The 16947-nt window shown below is 48.0% G+C and overlaps 1 protein-coding gene across 9 annotated transcripts in view; it reads right to left on the reverse strand.

Moving 5' to 3' along the window:
- The window catches only part of ST3GAL3 (ST3 beta-galactoside alpha-2,3-sialyltransferase 3), a 214245-nt gene that overhangs the window by 36814 nt on the left and 160484 nt on the right, over window positions 1-16947 (reverse strand). The window lies entirely within an intron of this gene.

The following is a 16947-nucleotide window of genomic DNA, read 5'->3' on the forward strand; positions in this document are numbered from 1 at the left end:
CCTGTGGGCTTAGAACTGCTAGAGCCATCTTTTGTGGTTACACAGAGGAACCGTCTGCAGAACAGTCAAGCCCAGGGAAAGTGGAGCCAAGATATGAGAGTCCTAATCCAGGTGGGCCTGAAGATACTTCAGCTCTGAACATCCCAGTTATATAAATGAATCAATTTCCTTTTTGCTTGAATTAGTTTGATATAGGTTTCTACCAACTACAACAGCTGCTGCTGCTTGAGGATAAAGTTTAAGCTTTTTAGTCTGGTTTACAAAGCCCCAGACTGTGATCTGAGTTCCTTATGCTAAGCTCCCTGCTTCAGATACTCCCTCTCCTTTCCTCCTTCTCCCTAAGCTTTAGCCATGTCCAACAACTTAAAGATTCTAGAACCTGCCAGGCTCTTTAACACCTCCATGCCTTTCCACCTGCTGCGCCCTCTGCCTGGAATTCTCTTCCCCTTCAATTGGATCTCTGCTCCTTCTTCAGCCCGACTCCAGTGTCTTTGCCTCTGCACAGACTGGGTCTTCCCTGAGCCACATGGGGCTGAAGGAGCCTCTCCAGGTCCCCACTGTTCTCTGTGCACCCTCCTGGCACTGACTGCATACTAACATGCCTGTTCCCTCCCCAGCACACGGCCAGGACACAGCAGGTGCTCAGTAAATGACCACTGGCTGGAAGAGGGAAAAGAATTTGGGGTGACCGGCTCCAGAGTGTGGGCCCCCATGGGCCAGTACAGGCCGAGTTTGCTCACCTGTGGAGCTCTGAGGGCGGCTTTGTGCAGCTCCTCATGGGCACTTTGACCCCCCCTGCTCCAAAGTGATGTCCAGGCTTCCAGTGACGTCCCTACTGTTTCCTAGAAAACCCCTCCTGCTCGGAAATGCTGCCAGCTGCTGCCCCTCCTTCTGTTTAGGGACTCTGACGACATCTGTATCCAGACAGGCTGGAGCCACATGCATGATGTGTGTGACAGGCAGGGAGGCCTGTGCTGAAGGAGGCCCTCAATGGGGCAGTGCCTGGACTGCTGTTGACAGGGCTCCGTGACTCTGCTGACAGACTGTACCCAGCACAGACCAAGGAGGAAGGGAAGGGGCCCGGCATCCTGGTAAGGAGAGGGAAGCATGGGGAGGTGAGGAGAGGACCACGAGAGGGGAAGCACAAGAGGCAAGAGCACCTCCCCCAGTCAGAGCTTGGATGATGGCCAGACTGTCTACAGGGGCCACATAACCCAGAGCCCAAGGACACAGTCCCAGCCCCAGTGACCGCCCTCCAGTTCTCCAATACTTGCTAAGCCCCAGCTTATCCCAGGTACCATGCTAGTCCTTGGGAATATGACAATACAGCTCAGAGTCCTGGCTTCATGGATGATGGATGAAGCCGCAAATACACACACAGAGGCAACAGTGAAACGTGTGACAGATGACAACAGTAATAACAGCAGTTTACAGTCACTGAGCTCTTGCAATATTCTAGACACTGTCTCAAGTGCTGTATGCTTATCATCCCATTTCCTCCTTCCTCCTCACAAGAGCCTCATGGATGGACACAATGTCATCCATACTTTATCATACGGCCTTTGGGATACACGAAAGTCACTGGACCCCTGGGGAAGTGCACTGTCGGGGATGGAGAGAGGATGGAAGCAGACCACGGCGGGTGGTGCAGGCAGAGAAGTGAGAGCGTTTCAGAGCGAGAAGGCCATTTCTACAGAAACATGGTAGTGGAGGAGAGAACAGAAACGGACTGGGAGCTGGCGAGTAAAACAGGCGGGGGAAGAAGAACTGAGCCTGCTTGTACTGGGGGAAGGAGCCAGCAAAGAAGACGGGGGATGGGGTACGGGAGACACAGGGGCAGCAGCGGAGAGGCCCCGGGAGGCGAGGGGACCAGATCAGAGTAGGAGGGAAGGGACCCAGAGCGCCAACTGACTTTTCCCTGGGAAACCGGGGAGCAGGTGAGGGTGGCTTCTCTGCTAGGTGTGCTGGGAGCTGGGGGAGCCTCGTTTCTCTGGGGAATCTCTGAGGTTAAGGGTTATGGATGTGAAGGTGTGAGCTGTGGTAACTGAAGAGGTTTGAAGCCGTCACCGTAAGTCAACCAGGGATGGGATTACTGAGCAGTGCTGAATACTGGGAGAGTCTGGAGACCTCTCTCTCCACCAGGATGCCACCGTGGGACTGATACATTGTATTCATGTGTCTCTGTTAACAGTTCAGCAACCAGGAAGCAGAAGCAGAAAAAGTGGCTGGATCAGTTTCAAGTTTGGACCCTGCTGTGCGAGGTAAGCTAGAGGCACACAGGAGTGTGACAGACGTGGTGGGGATGTCAGTGGTGGACAGGACCGTGGTGGAAGGGTAGAGAACTCAAAGATGTGGTGGGGATGTCAGTGGTGGACAGGACCGTGGTGGAAGGGTAGAGAACTCAAAGATGTGGTGGGGATGTCAGTGGTGGACAGGACCGTGGTGGAAGGGTAGAGAACTCAAAGATGTGGTGCGGATATAAGTGATGGATAGGACTGTGGTGGAAGGGTGGAATTTCTGGCTTTGATGTGGAGAAAGGAGAGGCCAGGCAGAGGCAGTTGATCAAGCAAAACTTAGGAGTCATTCTTTGCTTTTTTTAGTCCCATTTGCCCAGATCATCACATTCTCCCAAGAGAAATACCTATTTTATAAACAATCGTCTATCTTGCCAATTGGACGGCGTCATTCTTGACTCATTTATTTTTCCTATCTATCTCTTATCTGTTCATCAGTAAATCCTGTTCACCCACTAATCTCTGTGTCCACTGCTACCACCCAAATCACCCAAATCATCACCCTATGACCAGCGGTCAGTGACCAGCTTCCACCCTGGACCCTCCATTCCATTCCTAGACTAGCCAGAAGGATACTCCTAAATCATCAACCACATAAGGACATTCCTCTGCCTAAAACCTTCCCACTGCCTCTGATCAAAACCAAACCACAGACAATGACGAATCTCCCTCATCTGCCTCTCATTTCATTTCAGGTCCTCCTCCCGACTGACCCTGAAACAGTACATATTGGCCTTCCATCCAGTCCTTGAATACAACAAACGTCTTCCTGCCTCTGGACCTTTCTGGAACCCCTGTGGACCGTCCCAAGGCTGGCTCTTCATTTTTATTCGGATCTCTGTTCAAATGTCACCTCTTCAGAGGGGTCTTCTCCAATCCCTCTGTTAAGGGTGGGTTTCCTCCTCCTGTCTCTATCACTCACCTTTGTTGTATTTTCTTCATCAACATTCAGTACCATTTAAAATTATCTTGTTCACTTGCTTATTTTTTCATGTTTGTGTGTGTGTGCTTGCTTAGTTATTCACTTGTGTCAGACTCTGCGACCCCATGGACTGTAGCCTGACAGGCTCCTAGGTCCATGGGATTTTCCAGGGCAGAATACTGGAGTGGGTTGCCATTTCCTTCTCCAGGGGATCTTCCCAGCCCGGGGACCAAACCTGCATTTTCTGCATTGGCAGGCAGATTCTTTACCCCTGAGTGACCAAGGAAGCCCCATTTAGTAACTTAGAACAAGATAAATACTGTGGGGGAAAAAGGTATGGCAAGGTTTATAGGAGCAGTTGAGTGCTGAACAGGATGGTCAGGGTTCACTTCATGAGAAAGGTGAAATGTGAACACAGACTGGGAGGAGGTAAGGGAGTAAGGCAGATGAATATCTGGAGGGGAATATTCCAAGAGGGGCAACATCTCCAGTAAAAGCCCCAAGGCAGCAAGGAGTATGGCTGTTGTACAGTGAGCAGAGGGAGGGTAGTGAGCGGTGAAAATAGAGGAAATGGCGGGGGGCGGGGGGATCATGGATGGCCCTGGAGGTTGTAAGGACCTCACCTTTTACTCTGATTGAGACAGGAAGACACTGCACGTGAGGAGAGGGTGATCTTCACGGCTGAGTGGACGCTGCTTCCGGGTTATCAAGGGGAAAGGAGGAAGAAGTGGAGCAGGTGCCGGTGGTTTTATAGATTTGGTGGGAGGCAGATCTCTGATCTCACTTCATAAATACTTATTCAGCATCTACCTGCTATGCTAGGCGCAATTTTAGGTACTGGGGGATATGGCACTGAACAAAATAGGCAGATCTCTAGTTACACAGAGCTTGCATTCTCCAACTGTAATGAACTGGTACACATAAGAGAGGTCTCCCCAGGTGGTACAGCGGTAAAGGATCTGCCTGTTAATCCAGGAGACACGAGTTTGAGCCCTGGGTCAGGGAGATCTCCTGGAGGAGGAAATGGCAACCCACTCCAGTATTCTTGCCTGGAGAATGTCATGGACAGAGGAGCCTTGTGGGCTACAGTCCATAGGGTCACAAAGAGTTGGACACAACTGAAGCGACTAAACAACAAGTTACTAAATAATTTACTTAAAAGTTATTTATTGTTGGTGTTTCCCCATAAGACTATAAGCTTCATCAAGGTAAGCTCTTGAGATGAGGAGATTACCTTGGATCTTACAGGAGGGCCCTTAATCCATTCACAAGTGTCCTTAGAAGAGAAAGGCACAGGGAGATTTTACCACAAACAGGAAAAAAGGCAATATGACCTCAGGGACAGAGTCTGAAGTGATGTGGCCACAAGCCAAGGAACACCAGCAGCCGCTAGAAGAGGGAAGAGGCAAGGTAGGGACTGCCTCCCAGAGCATCCGGAGGGAGTGCAGCCCTGCTCACAGCTTGGTCTCAGCCCAAAGATGCTGATGCTGGACTTCTGGCTTCCAGAGCCATGAGAGAATAATGTGTCACATCAACAACAGGAAACAAATACAGGTATGCTATTTTCTGAGCCCCAAAGGAAAATGGAACAGAAGAAGTGTTCAGCCGTTTTTTTTTTTCCTCCCTCTGCTCAGAAATGAGACAACATAGCATAGAATGAGCAGCAGCTGTGCTCTCAGATGAGCCCCTCTACTTTCAGAGAAGGGGGCTGAGGAAGGCAGCCTGGATGAGGGCACAAGGGCGTCACTGTCGACCACCACCTGCTCTGCCTCCCACCACTGCTGACAGTCCCTGGAAGCACCGCGAGGAAGTCTGGAAGATGCGACTGTTTCAGGAGGGTCCAAGTTCCAAACATCCGGATGCCTATGTCCAGCTGGTGGCTGCTGAGTCTCCATTTTACTCTCAGAATCTCTACCCTGAGTTCGAGTCTTATATCCAACTGCTTCTGGAACATCTTGTCCAAAATACTCCACCGGCACCTATGTTCCATGTATTTTTAAAGAGGAGTCTATTATCTTCCCCTAACCCTAGTTCTCTCTCTTTTTCTCTTTTTTCAATGAATAGCACCTAAGTCACAGGCTGAGGGGCAACCTCTCCTGCTGTTCACTGCCTCTAGAGCCTGGGCATGATCTAACTGCTTCTCTCTGTAGGGAAGTGTGAGGGACATGCCAACCTCAGCCAGGGAAGTCTGAAGCCCTTGAACCCATGTGGCTGGATTTCATCACACTTCTCTTCACTGCTCCAGGGTGGGCAATACATTAATGTAGACTGTTGTTGGGATTCCCTTGCCTAGCTGGGGCTCTTGTCCTATATGGAATACTCTCACTACCTCCTTTGGTCCAGGGGGTCCAGCATTATTCTTGACTTTGGAGACCTTAGGAGGCTTTAGGAGCAGAATTCTCTCTCCCCAGACATCAGATCAATTGCCAAATGGAAGGGGTCAAGCTGATAGATGGAAACCCCGCCTATCATAGTCCTGTTGTCAAGATACACAGGGAGATTGTCCTACAGTAAGAATTTCGGGCCCTGTGCAAACACTGATGCTGCTACTCTTGGTACTTCTGCCATTTCTCACCTCTACATGGGTGTCCTGGCCCCTGCAAACCCAAGAGGTCCTACATCTGAACTCATGGCAGGTTAAGAAGCACTCTGAGAAAGACTGTCTTATCACTGTGCATTATCTTCTCCCTCACCTGCCTAAAACTTAGAACAGCACATAGCATGTTGTAGGTAATCACAGGACAAATGAATAAACAGCACATGAGGCAGGGATTTGTCACAGACAAAAATCAGTGAGCTGCAGCCTTCAATTTCCTCTTTCACACCCATCCATTCTGAGCTCCCCTGCTCTCTGCTGCACTCAGCACCCCATCACCCTTCAGACAACCACCAGGAAGAGAACCACTTTCTATAGGTCATTCTAGGGACCTTCCCAAGATATAACACTGCTAGTGCCTGGTAGAGTAAAGGGTCCTGGAGACAAGCAAGCCCCAACCCATCTTGTGCCCTCCTTGGAAGATCTTTAGATGTTCTATATTATTGATGCCACTGACTTAGGCTCAAATCCATAGACTTTCCTGCCCTCAGTCCCTTATGAGGGCCTCTATGACTTACTCTCTTACACATGACAGCCAAGAGCCTCAATTCTGATACTGGCCTGGGTCTCTGCCCCCAGGCTCTTTATGACCTTAGCTGCCTTTCTGATCTCTGGCAGCCTTGACCATTGACCATCTATGGCCATGGGCCACTAAAGACCCTTGGGTTTGCTAATGTCTAACACCACCTTCCCTAGCAGGTCCCTACCCCCTAATTGGAGGTTCGGTCAAAGATAAATTGAAGAAGAGAAACTCTGAAAACAGTTATCATCACTCTCCATATTTATAGTGTATTCCTTCCTCAAAAAGCAGGAAATAGGAGAGATGAGCTTCCTTCTAAATCTAAACTGGTAAATTTCAAGGCAGACCTACTTTGCCTTCTCCTCCTTCAGTGATCTTACTCTCTACCCTACCTCAGCTATTTATTCCTATATATACTATATCCTAGACCAAACCATTACTAAAGCCCTTTCTAATCTCAGTCTCAAACTCTCAGTCTCCAACTATCCCTACCTATCTGTATAACTATAGCTCACCTGCTCTTCTAGCAAAACTCCAACAATCCTTCAACACACTAGGATCTACAAGCCACTAGTTCTACCATCTTTTCACTGTCCTTCACCTCCTTATGTCCTTACTGCTGTTCTCACCCAGCTTACATTCCAAATCAACCACCTCCCTGTGTTTATCCTCAACTTCTTTGCTCCTCCTTCATTCAGCTAAAACACAACTCCTGTTAAATCCCACATCCTACCTACTCTGGACTTGGACCTGTGCAGATGAAAGTAGCTGGTCAGAGGAAAACGCATGCTGGCTCATCTCACCTTAAATTCGAGTGATAGATATGGAAACAATCTAAGTGTCCATCAATGGATGAGTGGATAAAGAAAATGTCACACACACACATACACACACTGGAATATTATTCAGCCATTAAAAAATTAAGTCTTGCCATTTGTAACAACATGAATAGATCTTGAGGGCACTATGCTAAGTAAGATAAGTCAGGCAGAGAAAGACAAATACCATATGATCTCACTTATGTGTGGAATATAAAACAAACAAAAAGTTCAAGTATACAGAAAAGTTGAAAGAACAGTACAGTGACCACGTGGATTTAGTTATCACACATTTCTCTACCAAAACACACTTTGAGAAGGAACTGTCTATACTCCTCATTTCTTTCTTTCTTTCTTTTTTTTTAAATTTATTGAAGTATAGTTGATTTACTATTTAATGTGCCAATCTCTGCTGTACAGCAAAGTGATTCAGTTATACACCTATGTACATTTTAAAATATTCTTTTCCATTATGGTTTATCACAGGATAAGTGTTTTTGCAAAACAGCAGGGAAAAGAGATGTGATACTGTATGTAGCAGCATTTCTGCTACTGTATCAGATAAAAAGGAGTCAGAGGACCATCACCTCTTGATGTGGAGGTCTGAGAGAAAACCCAGTGGGGTACCTAGACAAAAGACATGAACGACATTCGGGAGATAAAAATCAACTGAGGACCCATCAGAGTTTCTAGACAGGATTTATCAAGTTTATAAGTGCTACACAGAAATAGACTCTGAGGGCCCTGAGAAAGTAAAGATGACAAATATGACCTTCATCAGGCAAAGCCGCCCCAGAGATTAAAAAATTAAAGAAATTAGATGGTATATTTGAAATGAGTCCTTCTCCATTAGTAGATGCTGTTTTTAAAGTATTCAACAGCAAGGAACAGCGACAGAGCAAGGAGATGAGAAATGGAATGCAGCTTTTCTGGTAACAGCATTGAAACTGAGTAACCTAAAGAAGAATTTAGACTCAGTGGTAAAAAAAATCCGCCTGCCAATGTAGGAGATGCAGGTTCGATCCCTAGGTTGGGAAGATACCCTGGAGAAGGAAATGGCAACTCACTCCAGTATTCTTGCCTGGAAAATCCCATGGACAGAGGAGCCTAGTGGGCTACAGTCCATGGGGTCGCAAAGAGTCTGACACGACTGAGCACATGCAAACTGAATGTTTCCCTGGTGCTATACAGTAGAACCTTGCTGTTTATCCATTCTAAATGTAACAGTTTGCATCTGCTAATCCCAAACGCCCAGTCCTTCCTCCCTCCACCCACCTCCCCCTTGGCAACCACATGTCTGCTCTCTGTCCGTGAGTCTGTTTCTGTTTTGTATATAAGTTCATTTGTGTCATATTTTAGATCCCACATGTAAGTGATATCATATGATATTTGTCTTTCTCTTTCTGACTGAACTTTACACTCAACATTTCTGATCTCTCTCCTCTCACTTCTCTTGAATCCATTCTCCAAACTGATCATTTAAGGTCACCAATTACTTTCATGATGCTAAACCTAATGGTCAGTTCTCATATAATGACCATACAATATTCTGATTTGCCTGGAGCCATCTTGGTTATATATGTTATCCTGGAGTAACTATTAATTAATACCCATTTTCATTCTCTAAAGTGTCCTAGTTTAGACAACAATTTATACAATTGCCCTACTGCCCAGCAATATATTATATAGTTTATTACTCCTCTTGAAATACTTGCCTAATTTGGCTTCCAGAACACCACACTGTCCAGGTTCTCCTGCTATCATTCCACGCATGCCTTCTTTGCAGTTTCTTCCTCGTCTCCATCACCACTACAGGTTGCTGCGCCCAAGGGCTCAGTCCTTGCTTCTCCTTCTACATTCACTTATGTGACCGCCTCTTCCATTTTCACGGCCTGCCTCCTTCCCTCCCATGAACGCCAGACTTTTCGATATCTCCATCTGGATGTTTAAGAGGCATCTCATGCTTTGCATGTTTAAACTTGAGTTCCTGATACTCCCCCTGAAACCTGCTCTTCTTGCAATCATTTCCCCATCTTGCTAAGTGGCACCTTCATTCTTCCAGTTGCTCAGGCAAAATGCCTGAAGTCAGCTTAGATTCTTCTCTCTCTTTCATACCCACATCTGCACTGCCAGCAAACCTGTCAGTTCTCCTTCCAGAACACATGCTGAACATGACAATTTCTTACCACCACCACTGTGTCCACCATGACCGAGTCACCAGTGTCTCTCTCATCAATCATTACAACAGCCTCCTAATTGGCCTCCCTGCCTCACGCCAGTCTTATCTCATCCAGGCAGCCCAAGTGTTCCTCTAAAACCTAAGTTACTCCTTGCTCAGGAGCCTCCATCCTTAGAATGACCTCCAGTGTCCCCATGTTGCAGCCTTCTCTTAAAGTTCTGACTTTATCTCCTATTATTTCCCACTCCAGCAACAAAGGCCTCTTTCCTGGTTTTGGATCCCACCTCGGTGCTTTTGCACTGTCTGTTTCTTCTTCCTGGAAGGCTCTTCCCTCAGACAACCAGCACAGCCCCTCCTGAACTTCTCTGAGGTTGTCACTTAAATGTCACCATTCTCAGTCACCCTGTCTACTCTCGCTCTATTTCTCACTATCTAATATACTCAGTTCAGTTCAGTTGCTCCGTCGTGTCAGACTCTTTGCGACCCCATGAACCGCAGCACGCCAGGCCTCCCTGTCCATCACCAACTCCCGGAGTTCACCCAAACTCATGTCCATTGAGTCGGTGATGCCATCCAGCCATCTCATCCTCTTGCCCCCTTCTTCTGCCCTCACAGCATCAGGGTCTTTTCAAATGAGTCAGCTCTTCATAGCCAAAGTATTGGAGTTACAGCTTCAACATCAGTCCTTCCAATGAACACCCAGGACTGATCTCCTTTAGGATGGACTGGTTGGATCTCCTTGCAGTCCAAGGGACTCTCAAGAGTCTTCTCCAACACCACGGTTCAAAAGCATCAAATTTTCTGCGCTCAGCTTTCTTTATAGTCCAACTCTATGTGCATGCTAAGTCACTTTAGTCGTGTCTGACTCTTTGTGACCCCCAGGGACTGTAGCCTGCTAGGCTTCTCTGTCCATGGGATTCTCTAGGCAAGAATACTAGAGTGGGTTGCCATACCCTCCTCCAGGGGATCTTCCGCATCCTGGGATTCAACCCACGCCTCTTGTGCCTCCCGCACTGGCAGTTAGGTCCTTTACCACTAGCGCCACTGGGAAGCCCAGTCTAACATGCTGTACATTTTTCCTATACATCTGGCATCGTTGGCCTGCTTCCCCATTAGAATGTGAGCTCTGTGAAGGCAGGAAGGTTTGCCTGTTTTGCTCACTACTGTATCTCCTGCACCGACAGCAGCACCCAACACTTAGCAGGTCGATAAACATTTGTTGAATGAATGAATGTAAAACGGGACTGAAAAGATTCAGCATCACAGATGAGGTGACATAGGCATGCCAAGTTCCCAGCACACCAGTTGCTCAATAACTGTGTTTCCTTCACCCCCTACTTCCCACCCAGTTTTGGTATCAGCCAAAACTGATACCCCAGGGAGTGCCAGGTCAGAGGCAGGGTTGATGGCAGTAGCAGCCCTACCAGTAGCCACCAACAGCCCCCAGGACTCCCTCAGCCCTTCTCCTGATGCTGGTTTCTGTGGTTAGATGTGAGACACCCTGCTTTAAGTCAGGAAGCTGAAGCCTGCAGAATGACTGAGGAAAGCATTCAGAAGTCCTGTCCTCAGATCACATCTTTGTATCAAGGGCAGCTTTCACAACCTCATCCTAGCCGCTCATACTTACCCCAAATACAGCCTGACAGCCCTTGTCCCTGGGCTAACAGTCCAGTCTCACAGGTTTATTCAATAGCATGCTTGGGCTGTCTCCCTAGCCTCCTTCTCCAGACTTTACTACCTGGCTCCCCTGGGCCCCTCCATGCTCCAGTGTATGACCTGCCAGGACTCTGGCAACCACATCCCAGGAGGACTAGAGCACTTTGTCCACCAGAAACTGCTGCTGTGTCCACACACAGGGTGGGTCCTGGGAACTAACCATGCTCGGTCAGGTGCTCGCCTGGCACAGTCCATTCCGGCCATGGCTGCTCTCTTCAGGGATGGCCTGAGCCCTGTCCCTACCCCAGCTCCCAGCACCTTTCTCCTCACTTTAGGAACAGGAGCTATTTCCTACAGACGAGTCCCCTATGAAGCACAGTCAAATGGGGTCAAGATTTCTGGGCTAGGGTTGCTCCTTCTAGAATCCTAGCCCCAAATTTGGACGACTCAGCCTGCTGGTGCCACTACAGGGTCATGGCCGCCCACCTGGCCTGCTCTGCTGCTGGACGGCTTCTGGCTGCCCTAGTAAGCAGTCTCTTCCATTCTCCACGGAGGCCTTCTGAATGTTCTCCACTCTTCTCAACCTTCTCTCCTAGCACCCTGCCTTCCTGTCCAGTGCATGGTCCCATCTCCTGCTTCTATTCTGATTGGGTCCATAAATTCCATTATACATGCTGAGTAGGAAGGGGAGGGGACTTGGAAGAAGCACATCTCGAGCAGACAATGATCAAGATGACAAGACCACTAAGGTAGAGCCTCTGGGGTGTCACTGTGAGAGGCACGGGAAATGGGGAGTGCTTATCCTGCATCCTTTCTGCCTGGCAGGTCACCCCTGAGCAAGTGTGAGCTCCATCCTGGGTGCCTTCTACAGGAGAAAATAAAAACCACTGGAAGGGGGAATTCCTTCACCTTTATACAGCAATTACAAGCCCATCCATGTTCCTACCACTCTGCCCTGCTGTAGAATATGAGTCTCCCTCTGACAGCAGAGGCCCACCCCTTCCCTCAGTGTCCTTAGGGGCCTTGTTGCGTCATCTATCCCATCCTTCTCCCCCAAGTTTCTACTTTCCTCTATGGGTACAGGATCCTTCCATTGGTGATCCACACACCCACGTCACCCTCACAACCACACCCACTCCAACTTCAAGCCCATCTTCCTTCTCCCGTTACAGGCACGCTCTCCTGGGTGCGGCCTCCGTGCAGTGACCACATATCCTCGCCTCATGATTCAGCTTGATGTCAGCTGGCCGTCACCCCAACCTCTGCAGAGACACAGCGCTTGCCGGGGACTTCCCCGGTGCCAGTTCCAGTCTCTGAGCTCCCATTCCTGACTTGCCTCCGCAAGTTTCAAGCCTCTTCTTCTCAACATGTATCCTGACACCAGACTGGGCTAGCAAAGGCCGACTGTGCCCAGCTTGATTTCAGACTCTCCTGGGAAGCCCAGACTCTGCCTCATCCCTGAGCCCTGACATCCCTCGCCCCCCAGGTTCTAGCTCCCTTGCCCCTGCCAGGGCCTGGAATTGCCATGTGCTATGGCATATCCAAACCTCCTGCCGGATCACAATCAGCAGGGCTCATGTGATCCCTATTTGTGTCACTCACAGGGCTTACGTACTGGAAGGTTTTCCTTAAATGTTTATGAAATAATTATCCTACCTACTGTTTTTCACTAGGCTATATACTCCTTTCATCCTAACAAAAGAAATTTGAAATAAGCAAGGGCTACATTTCCCCTAATTTACAGATGAAGAAAGTGAGATTCAAAGAGTTTAATTTGTCCAAGGCGAGAAAGTGCTGAGCCAGGTCTAAAATCTGAGGTTTCTGATTTCAAAGTCTGTGCTCTTTCTAGGATTCTATGTGAGTCTTGTGCATGGAGCTCTCAGATACCACAAATGGACAGGGACAGGTCCCAGAAGGACACGTGGCAAGGGCCCTCTCATGTGGATACAGAAAACTGTGAGAAATGGATGGCAATGTGGGCTGGATGGCAGGAAAACTCAAGAGTTTGGTAGCCAGTAGATACTTCCACTCATACCTACCAGGTCGTTGGAAGAATCTGTTCTAGGATAGAATGGCTTAGTCATCAAGTCTATGGAAAACAAAGAGAAAGGAAAGAAATAGCTTATGTTGAAGGTCCAAGGAAGATCCCACAGGTTCCAGATAGCTCCATGACCAGACCTGGTTTGGGTCCATAAATTCCATCACACATGCTGAGTAGGAAGGGGAGGGGTACTTGGCAGAAGCACGTCGAGAACAGACTTACGGTCAAGGTGACAAGACCACTAAGGCAGTGTCTCTGCGGTGTCACTGTGAGAAGTACTGTAAATGGGGAGGTGCTTATCCTGCATCCTTTCTGCCTGGCAGGTCGCTGCAGAGCAAGTGTAAGCTCCATCCTGGATGCCTTCTACAGGGAACCGTAATAAGATGGGACTGACCCCGAGAAGAAACCCACCATGGTAGGGAGGGGCTTCATCACACCTCGCGAGAGCAGAGACGTCTGACTAGAGGGAACTTGAAGGTAAACAATCATCAGCTTCAAGTCCAACCATCTGACAGAGAAGAGGGATTAGTCTTGTTCTGTGTGGCTCTGGTGGGTAGAACCAGAATCATAAGCGGAAGTTGCAGAAAGGCATATTACTGCCTTTTTTTTTTTTTAATTAAAACCCTCTAGTCGTTGACCTTCTTGAAGTGGATGGGTGGCTTCTGGAATATAAGAGCCTCTGGCTATTGGGGATGGGGGGTGGACTAGGACATCTTCATTATTCTGAGACAGGGGCTCTCGACCCACCAAGTTCAGAAAAGTGGCAGGAACCACCTTTCCCGGCACGCCCTGGTCCCCTGCCCCCTCCTTGGGCTGCCCTGGGCTGAAGTTAGGCTCACAGTGGCAGCAGGTCCAGCCTTCAGTGTAGCCTCAGGGCTGTAAGTTCAGTTGCTCCAAGCTAGTGTCCAGGGACTTTCTTGGTAGAGCTCTCTACAGTTTAGATAACTTATTTTCTCTCTTTAAAAGGAAAAACTTTAGAAAGGGGGGAGGTTGTGGGAGACTATTTCCATCTCAGTATCTGTCCCAAAGTTCTGGTGTTTTGCCAGGATTGAAGCATGGTATACACAACCCTGTTAAAAATAACCCCTTGATTGAACAGAAGGCGTGGGAGAGGGGATAACCAGGCGATTTTGCTAGTGGGCGGGGGAGGTGGGTAAGGAGAGGAGACTTAGACCCAGAGACCCTGGGAAGGGTTGTGTTCGAGAAGGGTTTTGTAGACGCAAAGAGTTTTATAGACACAAGAACCAGGGAAATACTGTCCTCGATGGCTCCTTTCCAGAGAATTGCCCAGTAAGTGCTCTGTTTTGGGTGTGCTCTAGTATATAAACAGGCTGCCAGTTTCAAAGGGTTCTCCCAGGATTGAGTCTGCCATTTTTCGGTCCTGATTGCCAGCCTATGGGACAAAGGTCAGGGAATAACGACAAGGAGCAGAAACCAAGAAAGGTTAACAATATCAAAAACCACAAAGGCCAGAGAAAGGTCTATTGGATTTAGCTGTTGGGAGATTCTTGTGATTTGTGTGTGAAGGCTTCCAGACATTTCCTTCTATAACTAGACACTTAACGTAAATGGAATGCTCTAATATGGACTGTTCCATAACTTGCTTTTGAAAAATTCAATGGTAGGTTGTGGGGTTGTGTCAGGAAATAAAATCTGACATCATTTTTTATGACTACATATTATTTCATCACATGGACATACTACATTTACTTAATTATGTGCAGCTAAGAGGCATTTATGTTGTCTCCAATTTTCTGCCACGATGAACATGCTGCAACAAGCATTACATTACAAAAACTTGTGTCCACAGATATGATTGTTTCCTTATGTTAAATACTGAGAAGAAAAATTGCTGGATCAAATGAGATCTGCATTTTAGACTTTATTACACTTTGTGTGTGTGTGTGTGTGTGCACTTAGTTGTATCCGACTCTTGGTGACTTCTGGACTGTAGCCCGCCAGGCTCCTCTGTCCATGGGGATTCTCCAGGCAAGAATACTGGAGTGGGTTGCCACTTCCTCCTCCAGAGGATCTTCCCAACCCAGGGATTGAACCCACGTCTCTTGCATCTCCTGCATTGGCAGGCGGATTCTTTCCCACTAGCACCACCTGGGAAGCCCTTATTACACTTTGCTTCCCATAATTTTCAAGAGAAGAAAATATTATTCTGAAGATTTCCTCCAATTTCTCTGGCCATTCTTTCCCATTCTCCTTCATCAGGTCTCCTTCCTATTCATCCCTTATAAGTTGGTACTGCCCAGAGTTGTGTCCTTGGGTTCTCTTCTTTCTCCAAAATTATTTAAGCTCAAATGTCTTCCAGAGCCAAGAAGGTACTGCAAATATGCTAATTTGGCCAGATGTAAGACAAGAAGGGCTGCTGCTGCTAAGTCGCTTCAGTCGTGTCTGACTCTGTGCAACCCCAGAGACAGCAGCCTACCAGGCTCCCCCATCCTTGGGATTCTCCAGGCAAGAACACTGGAGTGGGTTGCCATTTCCTTCTCCAATGCATGAAAGTTAAAAGTGAAAGTGAAGTTGCTCAGCCGTGTCCGACTCTTCTCGACCCCGTGGACTGCAGCCCACCAGGCTCCTCCATCCATGGGATTTTCCAGGCAAGAGTACTGGAGTGGGGTGCCATCGCCTTCTCCACAAGAAGGGCTAGGTCATGGCAAGTAGAGAGGACAGATTGCCTAAAAGTATTCACACTATTTGAAAACACTGTGCTGGCCACATGGCTCCCAGGTGGCGCCAGTGGTAAAGAACCCACCTGCCAATGCAGGAGGCATAAGAGATACAGGTTTGAATCTGGGTCAGGAAGACTCCCTGGAGGAGGGCATGGCAACTCACTCCAGTGTTCTTGAATGGAGAATGCCATGGACAGAGGAACCTGGCAGGATACAGTCCATGGGGTTGCAAAGAATCAGACATGACTGAAGCAACTTAGCATGCGTGCACGTGCCGGCCACACAAAGCATGTCAACTTTATCTTGTAAGCTGCAGGTTTGGGACCCAGTCTACACACTTTCCCTGTACAACCTCATGTACAGCCCAAACTCCATCTACATGCTGAGATTCCCATTGCATCATCTCTGGCTCTGACCTCTTCTCCTGGACTCCAGACTCATACACGTAACTGATTACCCTACATCTCTCCTTAAGTGTCCTGGAGGCATCTCATTATGTCCACAACCAGACTTGTGATCTCTGCCCTTTCCTCTTCTCTTAACAAAAGCCAGAATTGGAAAATCAGAAACAACCGCCCGTCTTCTCAGATTCCCTATCTCAATGAATAGCATTCCAACTTTTCCTGTTTTTGAAGCCAGAAAACTTGGGAGTCATTCCAGATACTTCCCTCTCCTCAGCCATCCACACTCAATGAATCATCAAATCAATTCAGTAGGCACAATAAGCACTTACTGAGCACCTGATCAGTGCCAGGTGCTAGTTAGGTGCTTGGGTTGGCCACAAAGAGGAATGCTATGCTCCTGTCCTGGAGGGAGAGACTAATTACAGCGCCATGATCAGAAGTGGTGGTGTTGGGAGAAAAGTCACACAAGATGTTCTGGGAGAAGAGGAGGGATAGTTTGATTCTATTTCCTAAGTGTTCCTCAAATAGCCGCTAATCTCCATCCCCATGGCATTGCCTTCAGCAGGTACTGCAGCAGTCTCCTAACTCATCTCTACGTTCCCTCCTCCAATCCGTCTTCCATATTAGGTTAGAGAAACCTTTCCAAGTAGCAAACTGAATCAAGGCATACTCTTATCTCTTGTCTAAAACATGTCAATGATATCCCCACATCGTCTCACAGGACAGCATCACAATCCTTTTAGAATGACTTGTAAGGTCTCCCTGGACCCTGCCCTGGATGACATCTTGTCTTTCAGTATTCTAGGACGTAACAGCCTGCCCCGAACATGCCACAT

The sequence above is a fragment of the Bubalus kerabau genome, chromosome 6 (genome assembly GCF_029407905.1).
Source record: "Bubalus kerabau isolate K-KA32 ecotype Philippines breed swamp buffalo chromosome 6, PCC_UOA_SB_1v2, whole genome shotgun sequence".
Lineage (NCBI taxonomy): Eukaryota > Metazoa > Chordata > Mammalia > Artiodactyla > Bovidae > Bubalus > Bubalus kerabau.